Below are 16258 nucleotides of genomic sequence, written 5' to 3'. Positions count from 1 at the left end.
AAACAGCAGGTATTTATTCTTTCACGGTTCTGGAGGTCAGAAATGTGAAATCAATATCACTCGGTCAAAATCCAGGTGTCAGCAGGGCATCCTCTGGAGGATCGAGGGAAGATTTTGTTCCTTGCCTCTTGAGGTTCTGATGTTCCTTGGCTTATGTCCGCATCGCTCTCAACCTTCAAGACCAGCACTTTCAAAGCTCTCTTCTCTGTCTTCACATCACTTTCTCATCTCTGTATGTAAAGTATCCCTGTGCCTCCCTCCTGTAACTGATGTGTTCAGAGCCCACCTAGATAGTCCAGGAAACTCTCCCCATCTCGAGAGTCTTAATTATATCTGTAAAACCCCTCCCCCGTTTCCATATCAGGTAAGGTTGCAGTTTCCAGGGATTAAGAGGTGGATCTCTTTGGCGGGGGCTTATTTCCCAGGTTATCACATTATCATTCTCCCCCCTTGAAGGATATAAGCCCCATGAAGGCAGGAATTTTGTCTGTTTTGTTCAAAGTTATGGCTTCAGTGTCTCTATAAGAGTTCCTGGCATACGTAGGGGCTTGATAAGTGTTTGTTGAATGAATGAATCAGTGAATGCGTTTACACGTCAAAGGGATGGGGGGCTGCTGTTTAAAGGAAGCCTGCTTAGAATCCATTGTGAAGGGTGGTTTGATAATCTGAATAATTGCTTTCAATTCATGCTCTGAAAAAGCATCACTGTTTCTTTGTGGCACGCTCCCTCCCTATGCAGCTTGGGATGTTGTCTTAAGAAAAGCAGCAGAGAATCAGCAATGAGCTTTTTTTGTTTCAACAGAGTGAAAAGAAAAGCCCTTAACTAATGTCACTGTCCTTGTACTTTTTCATACCTAAATTTCACTGGACGTGTCCAAGTGCCTCTAAATAGACCAGAACACAGCCCTGAGTCCTGGAGGTGGTATTTAGAGCACAGGCCATCTCAGTTTAAATCTTAGCCCTGCCACTGTCAGCTGTGTAACCTTAGGCAAGTCCCTTTCCCTCTCTGAGCCTCAGTTTCCTCACCGTCACATGGGATTGACATCATACTTACCTCATTAGGTTGTGGTGAGGATTTACTCCCTCGATAAATACTTACTGAGTACTTAGTATGTGCCAGCCACTGGGTCCACAGGATGGAGGGAAAAAGCATCGTCTCTCTGTGTCAGGAGCTTCCAGGCTCCCTGAATGTGAGGAGATCAGGAGTGTGAGGGCTCTTCTGGACTGAGTCAATTGATCAATGATCAATGAATGTTTGTAGTTACTATTTTTAGGAACAGAAATAGTCCCCACCATTTTCCTTCTCATTATTGGGCACCCAATCAGCAACAGGGATTATTTTTCCTTTCTGTGACTTTAAGGCCGGTCACTGCACCTTGGAACTGAGGGATAGACCTGGGGTTCAGACGGAAAGAAGTCTTCTCCTTGCTGGCCAGTATAGATGGGAGAAATTGCTCTGGCATTACATTAGAGGAGGAAAAAAATGGCTAGATTGGGACTGGTGACGGGAGAAGTGCACTTATGGATCGAAAGTGTGAGCCCACCTGAGATGGGTGATAATCTAGAAATTCTTTCCTGGCACGTGGTCCAAACTCTGGGGTTTGTACCTATAGGAGAGGCGTGCCTGTGTACATGAGACCAGGGACAGTGTGTGGCTTGAGCTGCAGGGAGCTCCATTAGAGGCAGGGGCTTTTGCATAAGGAAATGAGAAGAATCTTAGGAGCAGCGTTTGGGTAGGAAATGTCCTTGCCTTTGTTTCTCTGGATGATGACAGCAGAACTGTAGGTATGCGGCACCTTCTTTTACCATTACTTTCTTATTTTCTTACTTATCCCATCTTACTAGATTAGGAGCTCCCTGAGGGGTGTGCCCATCTTGCTCATAGTTGGCACTTATATCAGCAATCTCTTTGGCTACAATTATGAGAAAACTCAACTCTTCTGTGACTTAAACAAACAATCGCTTATTTTCCTTGCATAACAAGAAGTCCAGAGAGAGATGGATGCTGGAATTAGTTTAGTAGCTCCAATATCTGTGATATTCTTAGCTTGATTCTCTTCATGCTTAATACCTCATGATCACAAAATAGCTACTGCGCCTCCAGACATTACATCTGCTTTCTAAGCTGACTGGAGAATGAAGGGACAAAAAAGCCTCAACTAGCCACACCCACTCATTGGTCAGAACGGGGAAGACTGGGAAATAAAATGTCTTCTTTTTTTTAAAAAAACAAAATTAGACTTGTATGGACATCCCAATGGAATGGGGGCTTGAGGATAGGTCTTGAGAATGGATGAAAGAAGGAAGGAATTGACAAGTTATCTTGAGGATGAATGAATGAGCCATTTGGTGACTGAACGAGCCCACAGTCCATCTTCTCAGCTCAGCAGTTTGCCACAATAATGTGTCTTCCTGATGCCCACGAAAATAATCCCAGAGCAACTAAGATCACTGGGCATTAGCAACTGAGAAGATGAGCGTCGGGTGATGTTTGATTTTAATATGTGCATTTGTTCATTCCTATTGAATAAGCTCCTCCTCGGGGTGGGTCCCTCTTCAGTGCAGACAAGAAGGTCTTACTTTGGTGCATCCAGGTCTCTTGAAGATGCCACCGGGGATGTCTGCAAAGAAACAAGTGGAGTGTAGCGCTATTGGGCAGCGCTCGGGGACCCTGTCTTGCTTTCATTCTTAATTAGTTCTCTTTGTCCTTGCCGGGCTTTAGGAGTTGGCCAGCGTTTTGCCCTAGAGCCTTGAGTCCTTGCGAAGGCAGGATAGAAGTTCAACTGGATTGAATTGGGACACCTCTGCCCCTCAGCTCCTTCTCCTGGGCCCTTGGGGATGGGTATTTAGCCAAGACCTTGTCCAACTGGGGCAACTTGGCCCAATAGCCTTTCGTGGGAGGCCCTTGGGGATAGTGCCTGACCACTTGTCCAGAAGTGGAAATGTGACCTTGGCCAAGTTACTTAACTTCTCTGAGCCTCAGTTCTCTCCTCCATATTGGCTTGCTCTGAAATTCAACTGAGACATGATTTTAAAGCACCTATGTACAACAGTGCCTGGAACCTAATAAACATAAATAAAAACAGGGATTCTCTTCCTCCTTCTTCTCATAATTATTACAACACAATTAGTTGGAAAGACCTGGGTTTGAATATATGTTCAGTTGCTTAATCTATAGTGACAGTTTTCTCTTGTGTAAAATGGGTGATGATAGAGCTTCCCAGGGTTGTGGGGAGTTAGACATGTGACCAAGCAAAACCCATGGGTGCAGGGAAGATACACACATGGGATGTATGTGTGTGCTTGTTGTGTGCTGAATGAATGCGGGAGTTCAACTTGAAGACAGAGTGGAAGGTCTGCATTTGGACAGGAAGCTCAGCTGAGGGAGGAGAGGACTGGAGGAGAGAGGTCAGGCTGAGCATTAAGGGAAGGAGAGAAAGGCAGACAAAAAGCCTGGACTTGGAATAATTAAAATATAGTGCAGAGGAGATAAATTAGACCAAGAATTAATAGGAAGGTGGGAGCCGGGATGAGCCTGGAGCCTCTGGGGCTCTGGCTGGGGCAGGTGCTGAGAAGTTCCCACCCTGGGTTGGGCCAAAGGCAGAGGCATCTGGGGTTGTTTTCCAAGGAAGAAGATGTGCCTGTTCAGCTTGCCCTGTCCCTGGTTGGTCCAGGGCTCTGAGATCAGATCCCATAGTTGGAGAATGTAGAGGACCCGGGCAGGAGAGAGTACAGTGGGCATCAGCAGGGTAGCACGCATGCCCCCAGGACCCATCTGGAGCCACACTCTGAGAAGCACAAGTGTGCATGGGCTCCAGCCTGAAATTCCTATCCGGGTTTCCTCCCTCACTGCCTTTTTGACTTCACGGCATTCACTCAGTCTCTGTGATCTTCCAGGAGCCCCATCTCTTAGTGTAGAACAGCGACCATTTTTAAAAGCTCAGAGGTCCTGGTTATTTGCATCGTATATTACAAGGCATTTGTTCTCTGCACTTCCCATGATCGCATTTAACCCTCACCGTAGCCCTACGAGGCAGATGCTATTATCATCCTCATTTGACAGATGAAGAAACTGAGGCACAGAGAGATGAAGTGACACAGCTCATGTAGCAACTCAGGCAGGAGGAGACCAGAGGCCCAGATCTTCACCACTCGAGTCTTTAATAATTGCACAGAAAATTCACTGTCATAAAACGGGATACAGTCCAAAAAAATATGTCCAGGACAAAGTCTTCCAGGCTGGAGGCCGGGGTAGAAAGGCCGGTGTCCTCCCCCGGCCCACTGCACTAGGTGGAAAGTTTACTAGGTGGAACGTTTCATGCCAGCAGGAACCTTGGGTCTGGCCGCCACAGGCTCTGCAGTGCCTGGCACAGAGTGGGTGTCACACACTGAATGACTCAGTGACAGCCTTTTGCATTGGGCCATCGATAAGCTCCCAGAGGCTGGTTCGGGCCTTGCATGTAAATCACGTGTCCTAGTCAGACTGCACGCTTCCCAAGGGCAGGGGCTCTTTTGCTCATATTCACCCATCTTTCCACCTGATCAGGTGCACACCGGCGGGGGGTGGGGGTGGGGTGACCCAGTGGCAGTTCTTGGGAGAGGGAGCCTGCTGGAGGCGGGCCAGGGGGAGGACTGCATTTGCAGCAGACGTCATCCCCTGCCCCAGATCTGCTAGCTCCTTTGGATTCCAGCTTCAACTTGACAAAGGCTTTCCCGTAGCCCTCTAGCCTCCACCTGGGATTAACTTCTAAGTGATCAGAAAACACTTACAGATATAAAACACCATGTAAAGACGTAAATAATACCCAGTAATTTCACAGGGAATTAATTCTTTCCTTAGGCTGTTGGACCATCCCTGCCCAGGTTGCTTTGCTCGGAAGCTGAGTAATCAGGGTGTCAGCAAATATTAGAAAGGAACCTGGGAACGTCTCTGGTGCTGGAGCTTCATGAAAAGATAGGGGAGATTGAGGCCCACAGATGGGGAGATGCTTGTTGAAACATCCACCTCTAAACCAATAACAAGTTAAAGCTTAAACCAACACGCGGGCTTGGGAAGTTGGGAAGCTTCCCACAACCCTGGGAAGCTCTATCATCACCCTTTCTCTTTTAAAGTTTCTTGCTTCAAAGAAGATTTCAGAAGCAGGATGGGCAGAGTCACGTTATAATTCTGAATGCAGGCTCCTGAGGGGGAAAGACCTGTGTCTGCAACTTACCTGCTGGTGATCTTAGAGAAAGACTTTTCACTCCTCCGAGACTCAGTTTCCACATCTGTGAAATGGGTTGAGATAACTGGAGTCAAATTCACTGAATAATGGAAGGATGGAGTGAAGTGGTGTTCTGAAAGAGCTGAGCACATATTACACACCCGATTAAATATCTAATAAATAGCATTATGAGGATTACCATCCTCTCCCGCCCGCCTCTCAAACCATCACCTTCCAGGGTCTTCTCCTTCTTGTTGCTCAGGCCCCAAACCTTGGAGTCATCTTTGGTGTCCCTCTCTTTCTTACACCCTGCAGTTGACCTCTAGGAATTCCTATTGGCTGTACCGTGAACTATATCCAGAATCTCCCCAGTGCCCTCATGTTGCCTTCCCACTCTGGTCCCCCCTGGATTACTTCAGAAATCTGGGGTTGATAAACTACAGTCCCTGGGCCAAATCTGGCCTGCTGCATTTTTTTTTTTTTTTTTGTACGCTGTAAACTAAGGTTGGTTTTTACATTTTGCAATGGTTGTGGAAGAAAGCAAAAGAAAAATATTTCATGACATGTAAGGATTATAAGAGACTCAAATTTCAGTGTCCATAAAGTTTTATTGGAACACAGCCAGGCTCATTTGTTTCTGCATCAAATAAGGCTGATTCTGTGCTGTAGCAGCAGAGTTGGGTAGATGTGACAGAGACCACAGAGCCCACAGGGCCTAGGGGTAGACTCTTCATGGGCCTCCCTGCATCCATGTTTTCCTCCCTACTGTCTAGTCCCAACACAGCTTTCTGAGTGATCCTTTTAATGCATTCTCTCCTCTGCTCATAACCTTTTAGTGTGGCTTCCTGAGACACTGAGTAAAATCCATGGTCTTCATAACGGCCAGCAAGGCCCTACCTGATTCACCCAACGAACGGCCCTTCTTCCCTCTTAATTCTTGGGCTTTCATCTCCTCCTCTCCCCCTTGGCTTCACTCTAGCCACCCTGACCTCTTTGCCTCTGTTTGAAAATGACAAATACACCTCTGCCACAGGGCCTTTATACTGGCTGTTTCCTCACCCGGAGGGCTCACTCTCCCACCTCCTTCGACTCCGCTTGAATCTCACCATCGCGAGACCTCTTCCAGTGTTCATGTAATCCCGCACCCTGCCCACTCCTCTTAGCCCTCGTGACCGCTGTTACGCCGCTCTACTTTTTTTCTTTCCTTTTTCCTCCTACACTCATTCCCTTCTTACGAACTAGCCAATTTACTAATCCATTTCGTTTACCATTTAAGGACTGTCTCCCTCCATCAAAATGTGAGGTCCCCTGCAGGCAGGCATTTTTTGTTCAGGTGTGTTCATTACCATAACCCCAAACCCAGATCGGGCTGGCTCCACGATGCACAACTGTGCCATTGCATACAGCCCCTGCGCTCAGAAGGTCTCCTGCTTGGAAGGACCCCACAGTTGGTTTAATGCTCGGTGCCATCACTGTAAAGTTCCTAATAGTTTTTGAACGGTGAATCTCATGTTCTCATTTTGCATTGAGCAATGTCAATTCTGTAGCTGGTCCTAGCTGTAGAAGCACGCCAGGTGCACAGCAGACCCTCCGTGAATATTTGTGGAATGAATGAATGAATGTGCCGTATTATGATTTAGCTCCATGACCTGCGTCTCTGGACGCTGCAGCCTCTACTGCGTGCCTGCCCTACTCCTGCCTTTTGAAGGAGTGGCTATTGATGTAAGTGGACAGGAAGAGGAGTCAGTTCCGGATCAGGGAGCTGGGGGAAGATCACCTGCAGCACAGAGGAGACACAATTACTCCAGCAACTGTCCATCCCACCGACCGCAGCTCGGAGCCTCCACTTAATGTAATTGAGTGTGAAGGCCGGCTGGAGACACAGGCGCCCCCGCTGCTCCCTTTCCATAATATAGACACTAGTGGTTGCTAATTGGCGCCAGTGGGCTGGTGCTAATTGTCCTAATGCACTTGGCTTGATGGAGGATGAGCCCGCCCAGGATGGGGGGTGGGGGGCTCCTTGGGAAATGGTGGGAGCCGTGAGCACCCAGCGGCAGCAGACACTGCTACGCTGCTCATAAAAGTTGGAACGGGCTTTAATTTTGCATCAAATATTTAAGCAGATTTGGGGAGGGGGTGGATGGAGGGGGAGGGGGACCATTGAGCTTTGCTTGCGGTAACCCGCAAGGGGCCCGTGGGGAATAGGCCCCCTGCTGTCCTTATCAATGGGTTAGAGATGGCTGCGTCCCCAGCATTGTCTAATTAATTGTGTGAATTTCTAATGACCCTTTTAGCCCCCCAGCTCCCTCCCTTCCACCTTCATTTGGGCTGCCCTCTCTTGTTCTAGCTGCTTCTGAACAGTGTACTCCGGGGATGTGACTTGGTGCTATCCATGGAGGGAGGCCGCGTGGAACAGAGAGACTGGGCACTGGTGGGGGGTGCAGAAGCTGGAGTTGGCCTTGAACTCACGGTGTAGTCTCAGCAAACTCAGTGACGGCCTCAGTTTACCTAATGGATGACAGGTGGGTTGGGCTAGTGAGTGTCAAAATACTTCACGTCCTCACTGAGGGACACCAAGACCTTTGAGGAAGTATAGGAATCTGTATGCTTCTAAATTTACAGCTGAGTTTGATTCAGTGTGCATTAGGGGAAATATTTACATCCCATATTACATATTACATCCCATATTACATATTACATTATTTACATCCCATAGACACGTAATATGTCTTGAATAATTACACAAAGGTGCGGTATGTCGATGAATCTTTAGCCATCAGCTCTGCAGGGGAAGAGAGCCCTGATCTGGAGTATTTGCTAGTTTCCACGGTGTAAATGCTCCTACCGTCAAGCTGCCACTGTGTCACTGAACCCAGAGTTGGAAAAAACATGTACAAGAATATACAATGAATACGGTATTTCCATCACACAGATGCAACAGGTGAAAATAACCCCAAGAACGGAGATCACAGTGAAATGTAGTAAAAAAAAGTTAGGAAGGGATGAGTTCTGAGTACTTGTTACCCTTATCTTGAAAAGAATTGAACTGCAAGCTTATATAATTTAATTTTTCACCATGGCTGTGTTTCATGGCTGGCTCGCAAAACCCCTGAAAATTGAACACTGGCTTCCGTGAACCTTCCGGGCCAGCTGTAGCACACCATTGTGTGTGTCTGTTGCATCACCCATGATTCCCATGATATCTCAGAGGGAATTGCATAAGATAAAACTGAGTTTTCTTTGTTTTGAAAAGAAGATTCCGTTTAGGTCAATTTAAAGAAAAATATTAAATGAATAATGGCCCAGGTGTTTTACACATATAGCAAAAGTCATGAAGTTGACACTCACGTGATTGTAATTCGTAAAGAGGGGTAGTTTCCTTCCAGCTGTCCGAGGGACAATTTGCTAGCGATTGCGGGAGCAGTCGGGGCGGCCAGGGTTTGCTGCCCTCTATCTTGTTTGCTAGGAAGCATGAAATGGCCATTTCACGCTCTTTCCTTTTACCACCGACTTCGTTCTTTGTCTCTTTCTTCCCAAACCCAACGCACCTACTCCAATGCCGATGCGGGTGTCTGGACTGCTCTTGATCTCACGTTTCTAGCCCTCCCCTCAGCTGCCCAGACTCTCCTACCCACTCCTTTCTTGAGGCTTCGCCTCATTGCTGAAGACACTCAGTGGCCGGTGGACCACCGCGCCTTACCTACGATGTGCCCTTGGGGGGCAAGCGTGACGTGGGAGCCGTGAGGGAAGCTCCTGTCCAGGAGGACTGGAATAAGGACCAGTTTGTACAAGGTGTAGGGAAATCATGGGTGTTTTGCATCCCAGGCACCATTCTCCTCTCTCCAGACAAATCATCTCAACGTGCTTTGCCTTAGATTTGTTTCATGAAGCTGTTATTGTTGATTTTCAGTTAGAAACATGGTTTGGGGGATTGCAGACTCAAATGCCCAGAGAAGGCAGGCAGAAATCATAAGATCAGGAAGCAGGCCAGTGAGGGGCCGTGGTAAACCGGGAAATCTACACCCCGCCTAAGGGGTCATCAGGAACCCACCAGCCAGCTGGGGCTGCAGATGGCTAGAATTCCTCATTGGAGCTGAAGAATGCAGATTTGAACATGAATTTTCTTAAGCTTACAATCACTGTGAGAGCCAGACAGAGCAGCTCTATGGGCTGGGCCCGGCCTGTGAAAACCTTAGAAAACAGAAAAAATGTAAAGAAGAAAACAACTCAGCTTTCTAGCCACCAGATATAGCATTCTGGTGTTTGGATCAAGTTGTCTATAAAGTTTTTTGTCCAGGTTTTTTTTTAAACCTTAATCTAGCACAAACATTTAAATTTCTTCCTTACCATCATTTTTAGTGACTCCAATACCATTGCAGCATGCGTGACTATAACATAACTGATTTGGGGAGCTGAAAGATGGCTGCAAATTCTTAGACGCACCTCCCATGAAGAGGTGGGTCTGTGGCCCATGCCCTGAATGGAGGCATGGTGCTCTGTGACTTCGGTCCATAGAAGAGAACAGAAGTCGTGCTGTGCCTAGTTCCTGGCCCAAACCTTAAGAAACTGGCAGTTTCCACCTTCCGTCCCTTGGAGTCCTGAGCCATCATTTGAGAAGAGTTTACCATATTGGAAATTCCTTGTCAAGAGACACCGTCCAGCCCTTCACTTTTGAGTCAACCCCGCTTAGAACAGGCAAATAGAACAGAAGAGAGGCGTCCCCATCCAGCCCTGCCCACGTGGCAGATTCATCAGCAAAATAAAGAACTGTGGTTGTCACCAAGCTTTGGGTTACATAACAAGAGATAATCAGAACTTTGACTGAACAAGACCTTGTTGGTAGTGATCCCATTGTTTCCTTTTACACTCAAAACTACAATAAACGTTGTGAAATTAGTCACTTTTGCCCCCATTTCAGATTATTTGTTTAGGTGAGGTCTTTGCAGGCAGATTTATTGGATCGAGAAGTTTAGACATTGTTGGCGCTCACAGGAATGACTCTACCAAATTCCTCTCCCCAAAAGTTGAACCAATTTACACTCCAGTGGGAAGTGATATATATATTTTTTAACTGGTTATATGAGTGTAGCTCATTCTGAGTTGTGGAGGGAAGAAGAAGAATCGGAGAGGGGAGAAAGATCTCTGGTCCTCTGACCAGACAAATGTCAACTGATCGTGAAAATTTATTCCTAGTTGAGAATTTACTGTCACTGAAGCTGAGGTACAGCTTCCCTCTTTCACTACAGCCATAAAAAGGATTTGCTGAGTGAATCTCTTACGTAAACAAAAGATCAAGGCCTGACTTGGGTGGGTATCTCCTTCCTTAATTCATATGTTCAGGTATATTTTCATTATCTCTTTTTTGCTTATAGTAATTAAAACAATACTGTGAAACACAGCCACCAGCCTGTCTGGGCATTTGATGCAAATGTAGGTTTGGTGAATGTCTGTGTTACAACAAGCCAGGATTTGATTGGCATAGCTTGGGATGGAAGTGCCCAGACTAACTGGGGCAGGAAGTTCTGGGTCAGGACCTGCTGCCCAGGAGAGGAAGTGACCTAGAGAATCACAACAAAAAAAGGTTGTCTTTTGTCTTCGTGGGCAGAAGAACCAATTTGCAAGTGGAGCCTGGAGAGAGGACAATTTTGATCCGGTCGTAGGACTTGTCCCTGCAGTTGGTGAGACCAGATTTGCTGCTGCTGACTCTTCTCCTTTCCCCCCTCTTCCGCCTTCTCCCCCCGCCTTCTTCTTTCTGTCTGGTTTTATTGAGGTATAACTGACATACAGCACTGTGTAAGTTTAAGGTGTACAGCATAATGATTTGACTCACATGTAGCACGAAGTGATGATTGCAAAAAGTTTAGTAAACCTCCATCATCTCATATAGATACAAAAGAAAAGAAATTAAAAAAAATGTTTTTTCATTGTGATGAAAACTCTTAGGACTGACTCCCTTTAACAGCTTTCACATGTACCATACAGAAGTGTCACTTACAGTAATCATGTTGTCCATGACATCCCTAGTACTTATCTATCTTACACTAGGAAGTTCGTACGTTTTGACTGCCTTCACCCAATTCCTGCCCCCGCTACCCCTGCCTCTGGTAACCACTGGTCCCATCTCTTTTTCTATGAGTTCTTTTGTTTGTTTGTTTTTGCAGTGTAATCGACGTACAACATTAGGTTAGTTTCTGGTGCACAGCACAGTGATTCCGTATGTCTGTACATTCCAAAATGATCTCACCACGATAAGTCTAGTTACCACCTAACTACCATTCTCCTCCTCTTCCTCATTACTACTACTAACTACTACCACTACTACTGCTACTACTACTACTATAGAAACACCATTTATTGAGTACTCCCTCAATGCCAGGCACAGAATCAAGTCCAGCACTGTCTCACTTAATCCTTTGAGGAGCCCAGAAGGGAGACGTTCTCATTATACCCACCTTACAGATGAGGAAACTGAGCCTCAGAGAAGCAAAGTGAGGTGCCCCCATGTTGGAGTCAGTTTCCCAGCCTTGGCTGCTGTGGGATGAGGTGGGTGGCAGGGTGAGATTTCCTTCCTTCCTTCCTCATTGCTTTCTCTTATTTTTCTTTTCTCTCCCCACTTTGCTCCTACATGGAAGGGAGTATTTGTGAAGACAGAGAAAAGAGAGGTTCTGTTAGCCAAATTGCACATCAAAGTGACTCAGTCGGAGGTGGGCGCGCAGTACAAGCTGCATAATTTGTAGCAGGAGATGGCGGCAGGTGGGGGGCCCAGGAGCCCAGGATTCAACTCAGCACATGCGCCACTGTCTCCTGAAGTTCACGTACACCACTCAGTTCAACACAGACCACAGGACAGTGAAACTCAAGCATGGGGTCCTTCTCAGTGTGGGACCTTGTGTGGCTGCACTGCCCACACACCCATGAAGCTGGCCCTCGGGGCATGACATTAACAAGAAAAAGTTGTGTTTCTTAGTGTTCAGGCCCTTGTAAGACTTTTCTCTTCAGGTTCTGCTCTGTACAGTTGACCCTCGAACAACACAGGTTTGAGCAGTGCGCGTCCACTTATACATACATTTTTTTCCATAAATATATTGGAAAAAATTTTGGAGATTTGTGACAGTTTGAAAAAACTCGCAGGTGAACTGCATAGCCTAGAAATAACGAAAAATTGAGAAAACATTAGGTATGTCATGAATGCATAAAATATATGCAGATACCAGTCTATTTGAATATCATTTACTACCATAAAATACAAATCTATTATGAAGTTAAAATTTATCAAAACTTAGGCACACAAACACAGACTTACGCTAGGTGTAAGTCTGTAAATTTATCAAAACTTAGGCACACAAACACAGACTTACACTAGGTGACCGTAAAGCAGTCATACTGATGCTACTTTGTTATCAATGCGTGAATCGTTATACCTGTAAGGAAATATAAATTTATTTTTCACATTATCTTTTCATTGTTTGATGTCTAGTGTTAGTAATACATACGGTACCTGCAGTGTTTTGTATCCTATAAGACAATATTGATGTAGGTAGATATGGACACATGAGTCATCTTGTAAATAGATGATGTAAACTTAGAGTATTAATACAGTACAGTACTGTAAATATATTTTCTCTTCCTTACGATTTTCTTAATAACACTTTTCTCTAGCTTACTTTATTGTAAGAATACAGTATATAATACATATAACATACAAAATATGTGAGTCCATTGTTTATGTTATCAGTAAGACTTCTGTTCAGTAGTCGGCTATTCGTAGTTAAGTTCGGGGGGCATCAAAGTTATACTTGAATTTTTGACTGCCCTGGGGTTTGGTGCCCCTAACCCCTATGTTGTTCAAGGGTCAACTGTACTTTCAAAATGGCCCAGAAATAAGGATATAATGAAAGTGTAAGACATATTAATATTAATAACACCGTGAATAATGGTAAGTAACATTTATCGACCACCTACCATTTGCCAGACGTTGTTCTAAGGGTTTGACAAAACACTATGTGGTGAGGATTATTATGAACCCATTTCCAGATGTGGACCCTGGGTTACAGAGAGGCTAACGAACTTGACAACCAGGTCAGGCAGCTGGTGAGCTGCAGTCAAACCTTGAGCAGTGTGGCTCCAGAGCACAGGCTCACTGGGGTACTGGGCCTCCCTCAGTGTTTGTCGAATGACTGAATGATGACCTTCATTGGGTCTGGAATCCGAATTAGCATGGGAGGCGGAGAAACACATCGTTCATCGTTCAGCCCTGGCCTAGTTATTCATGCAGCACCGAGGCCAGGCAGGGCTTTCAGTCTGCGATTCGGGGAGGGTGGTGAGACAATTAGGGGGCTTGATGGGCTGAACATCCTGATTCCCACTGTTCTGGAATAGAACGTGGGACGGAAGAGACCAGCATCACCTCCCCGTCCCCTGTCAAGGAACAAAGGCCACAGATAGCCAAGGGAGGAGGGAGGAAGCCAGAGGAGCTCTCCCTGGACTCTGAAGCTGAGACAGGATTGAGTGGGCAGCACAGATGCCTCCTCACACCACCAGGATATCTGGGCGCCTGGGACGGGAGATGACAGCAGCTGGTGTGACCCGAGGGTGATGCGGGCTCCCCTCACCCGGCCTCAGCAGGTGCTTGGTTTAATCCTTTCTTAACACACCTTCCTGCCTGAGCAGTTCCCACCTCACTCCCTCTGGACTAACCTATTACTGTCTTACAGCAATGGGGGTGACCATACAATCTAACCACGGCTGGGCATTCATCCTGTGTGCAGCCCCGGGCTTCGAAACCAGAAAATGAAGCAGATTCTATGATTCCCATTTCACAGATAAGGAAAACTAAGCTGTACAGACCCTGTGGCTTATACTAAGCAAAGGCTGGACTTGAACCTGAATCTTAGTCCTGACTTCTAAGCTCACGCCTGTAACAGTTATACGATGCTGCTCCCCAGAGCAGGGTCAGGAGCTGGTTAAGCACGTGTCCTTTGCTGCCTGTCCCTGGTTAGGGTGACCGACTGACCTGGTTTGCCCTGGTCAGAGGGATTTTCTAGGACACACAGCTTTCAATACTAAAATGGGAATAAGTCCCGAGCAAACCAGGACAGCTGGTCACCCAGCTCTTGACTCTGCCACTCCCTAGCTAACTTGGGCAAGTTACTTAACCTCTCTGTACCTCAGTCTCCTCATCTATAAAATGGGCATAATGATGGTGACTCGTACTGTGCGTAAACCCTGGCTTATAGGGAGTCTACGTGTTAGTTATTTTTATTGATTTTCTCGTTGTTGTCATGGTTACCAGTTCAAGAATGTAGAGGCAGTTTGGCCTCTGTGGTTAAAAGCTCAGTCTTTGCAGATGGACAGAGAAGCTGCACTACGGCTCCTCCCTGAGGGGCTGGCCCTGTGGTCTTGAGCAGTGTCGCCCAGTAGCTTGCCTCTGCCATCAGATGGGGCTAATGATGCAGGTGAGGTGAGGCAGGTAAAGCCCAGGCACTATGCCTGGCACAGGCGGGCCTTCAATCAATAGTGGTAGCTTTGACCAGGACCAGCTGCCTTCCCATCAAAGACCTCCCTTTGTCCTCCCCTCCCATCTCTCGCTTTGCCCCACCATTCTTTTCCTACAAGATTCTCAGGCCTCCCTGCAGAGTTACCACGGGCAGCAGAAAGGACAGTCCAAGCCTTGAGTTGCATTGATTTCTTTCTCCCAGGGAGAAAGTGTTTCCAGAATCCCCCCTCTACCATTTTTGCTCCTGCCTAGCCCATGCCCTGGCCCCCTGTTTTGAGGCAGGGTTGTGTCTGGCTTGGTTTGTCCTGCTTTGGGGGAGTTGAGATCCAGGAGCTCTAAGGCTGAGGGAACCCTCTGGCTTTCTCCTAGCCAGAGAAAGAGATGAAGATGCTAAATTCTGGAAGAGGGGAACAATCATAGGTGGGGATTAAGTGAATTTCCCATAGCTGGCCGAACGGCTGTGGACCTCCTCAATGGCTGGAGTTTGAGTCTTTCTGAGGTGGTGTGCTTAACAGGAAGTGCTCAAATGATTTGTTCATTCATTCATTCACTCACTCTCTCATTTATTCATTTTATTCATTACTACCCACTGTGTGCCAAGCCCAGCCCTGCAGAGGGGCTCTGGAAACAAAGTAGATGGTACCGGTTCTGCCTGCCCATAATGTATACTCCTATGTTCCCAAGGAGAAATTACCATTTTTTAAACAGCTCAGAGGTACTGGCTTTTAAGGACATGGAGATGAAATAATCAAATGTCTCCTACCATTTGCTGTATTAATTTAGTTATGGAAACAACATTTTAAATCACTTCCTAGGTTAAAATAATACATTAATTTAGAAATTGATGCTTTTCCTCCCCAACCTTCCCATTTAAAAAACTGTTTTCTTCAAACCCTTCCCATGCATCCCACCTGTGTCTTTCTATTCACTTGAGATACTTTTTCAGGCATCACAAGGGAGGCTCAGAGCAGATCACCTTCATTTTCATCTATGTTGTTTGAGACACAGCCTTTTTCCAAATGCTGACCTTATGTCATCACTGGAAATTTTATTCTAAGCCATATGTACCCACCCACTCATTGACTTCCCATGACAATCGACTTTCATTTGTCCTATAGATTTACCTTTACTATGTCTGATCTACAAAGGTTTATTAAGAATTTCTAACACTTGTAATTGGGAGATCATATTTTTGTGAATATCTACTAAATCTATGTAGGTTTAGTATTGAATAAATATTCCTTTTCATTATGGGTTGCACCATAGTCCCCGTATGGTTTGCTACAGTTCTACAACCACCCCTTCAGAAAGACAGACATATCTTTAGTTAAGAAGTTAAATCTATAAACATCTTAAGGTAACTTGGAAAATACATAGTAACAAAGAATGAAACCCACCAACTACAAAGATTGTTAAATGAGTCCAACAAGCGACATGAAAGTTTCCACAACAACACTGATTTAAGTCATTTGAGACTAACATGTTGTTCAAAATAAGGTAATTGTGAGTGCGTCACCCTCTACACATCCTGCATGTAATATGAGAAACTTTTTAAGGC

This window comes from Leucopleurus acutus (assembly GCF_964270905.1).
Source record: "Leucopleurus acutus genome assembly, chromosome: 13".
In the NCBI taxonomy this organism is placed as follows: domain Eukaryota; kingdom Metazoa; phylum Chordata; class Mammalia; order Artiodactyla; family Delphinidae; genus Leucopleurus; species Leucopleurus acutus.
Note: the sequence above shows the minus strand (reverse complement) of the source record.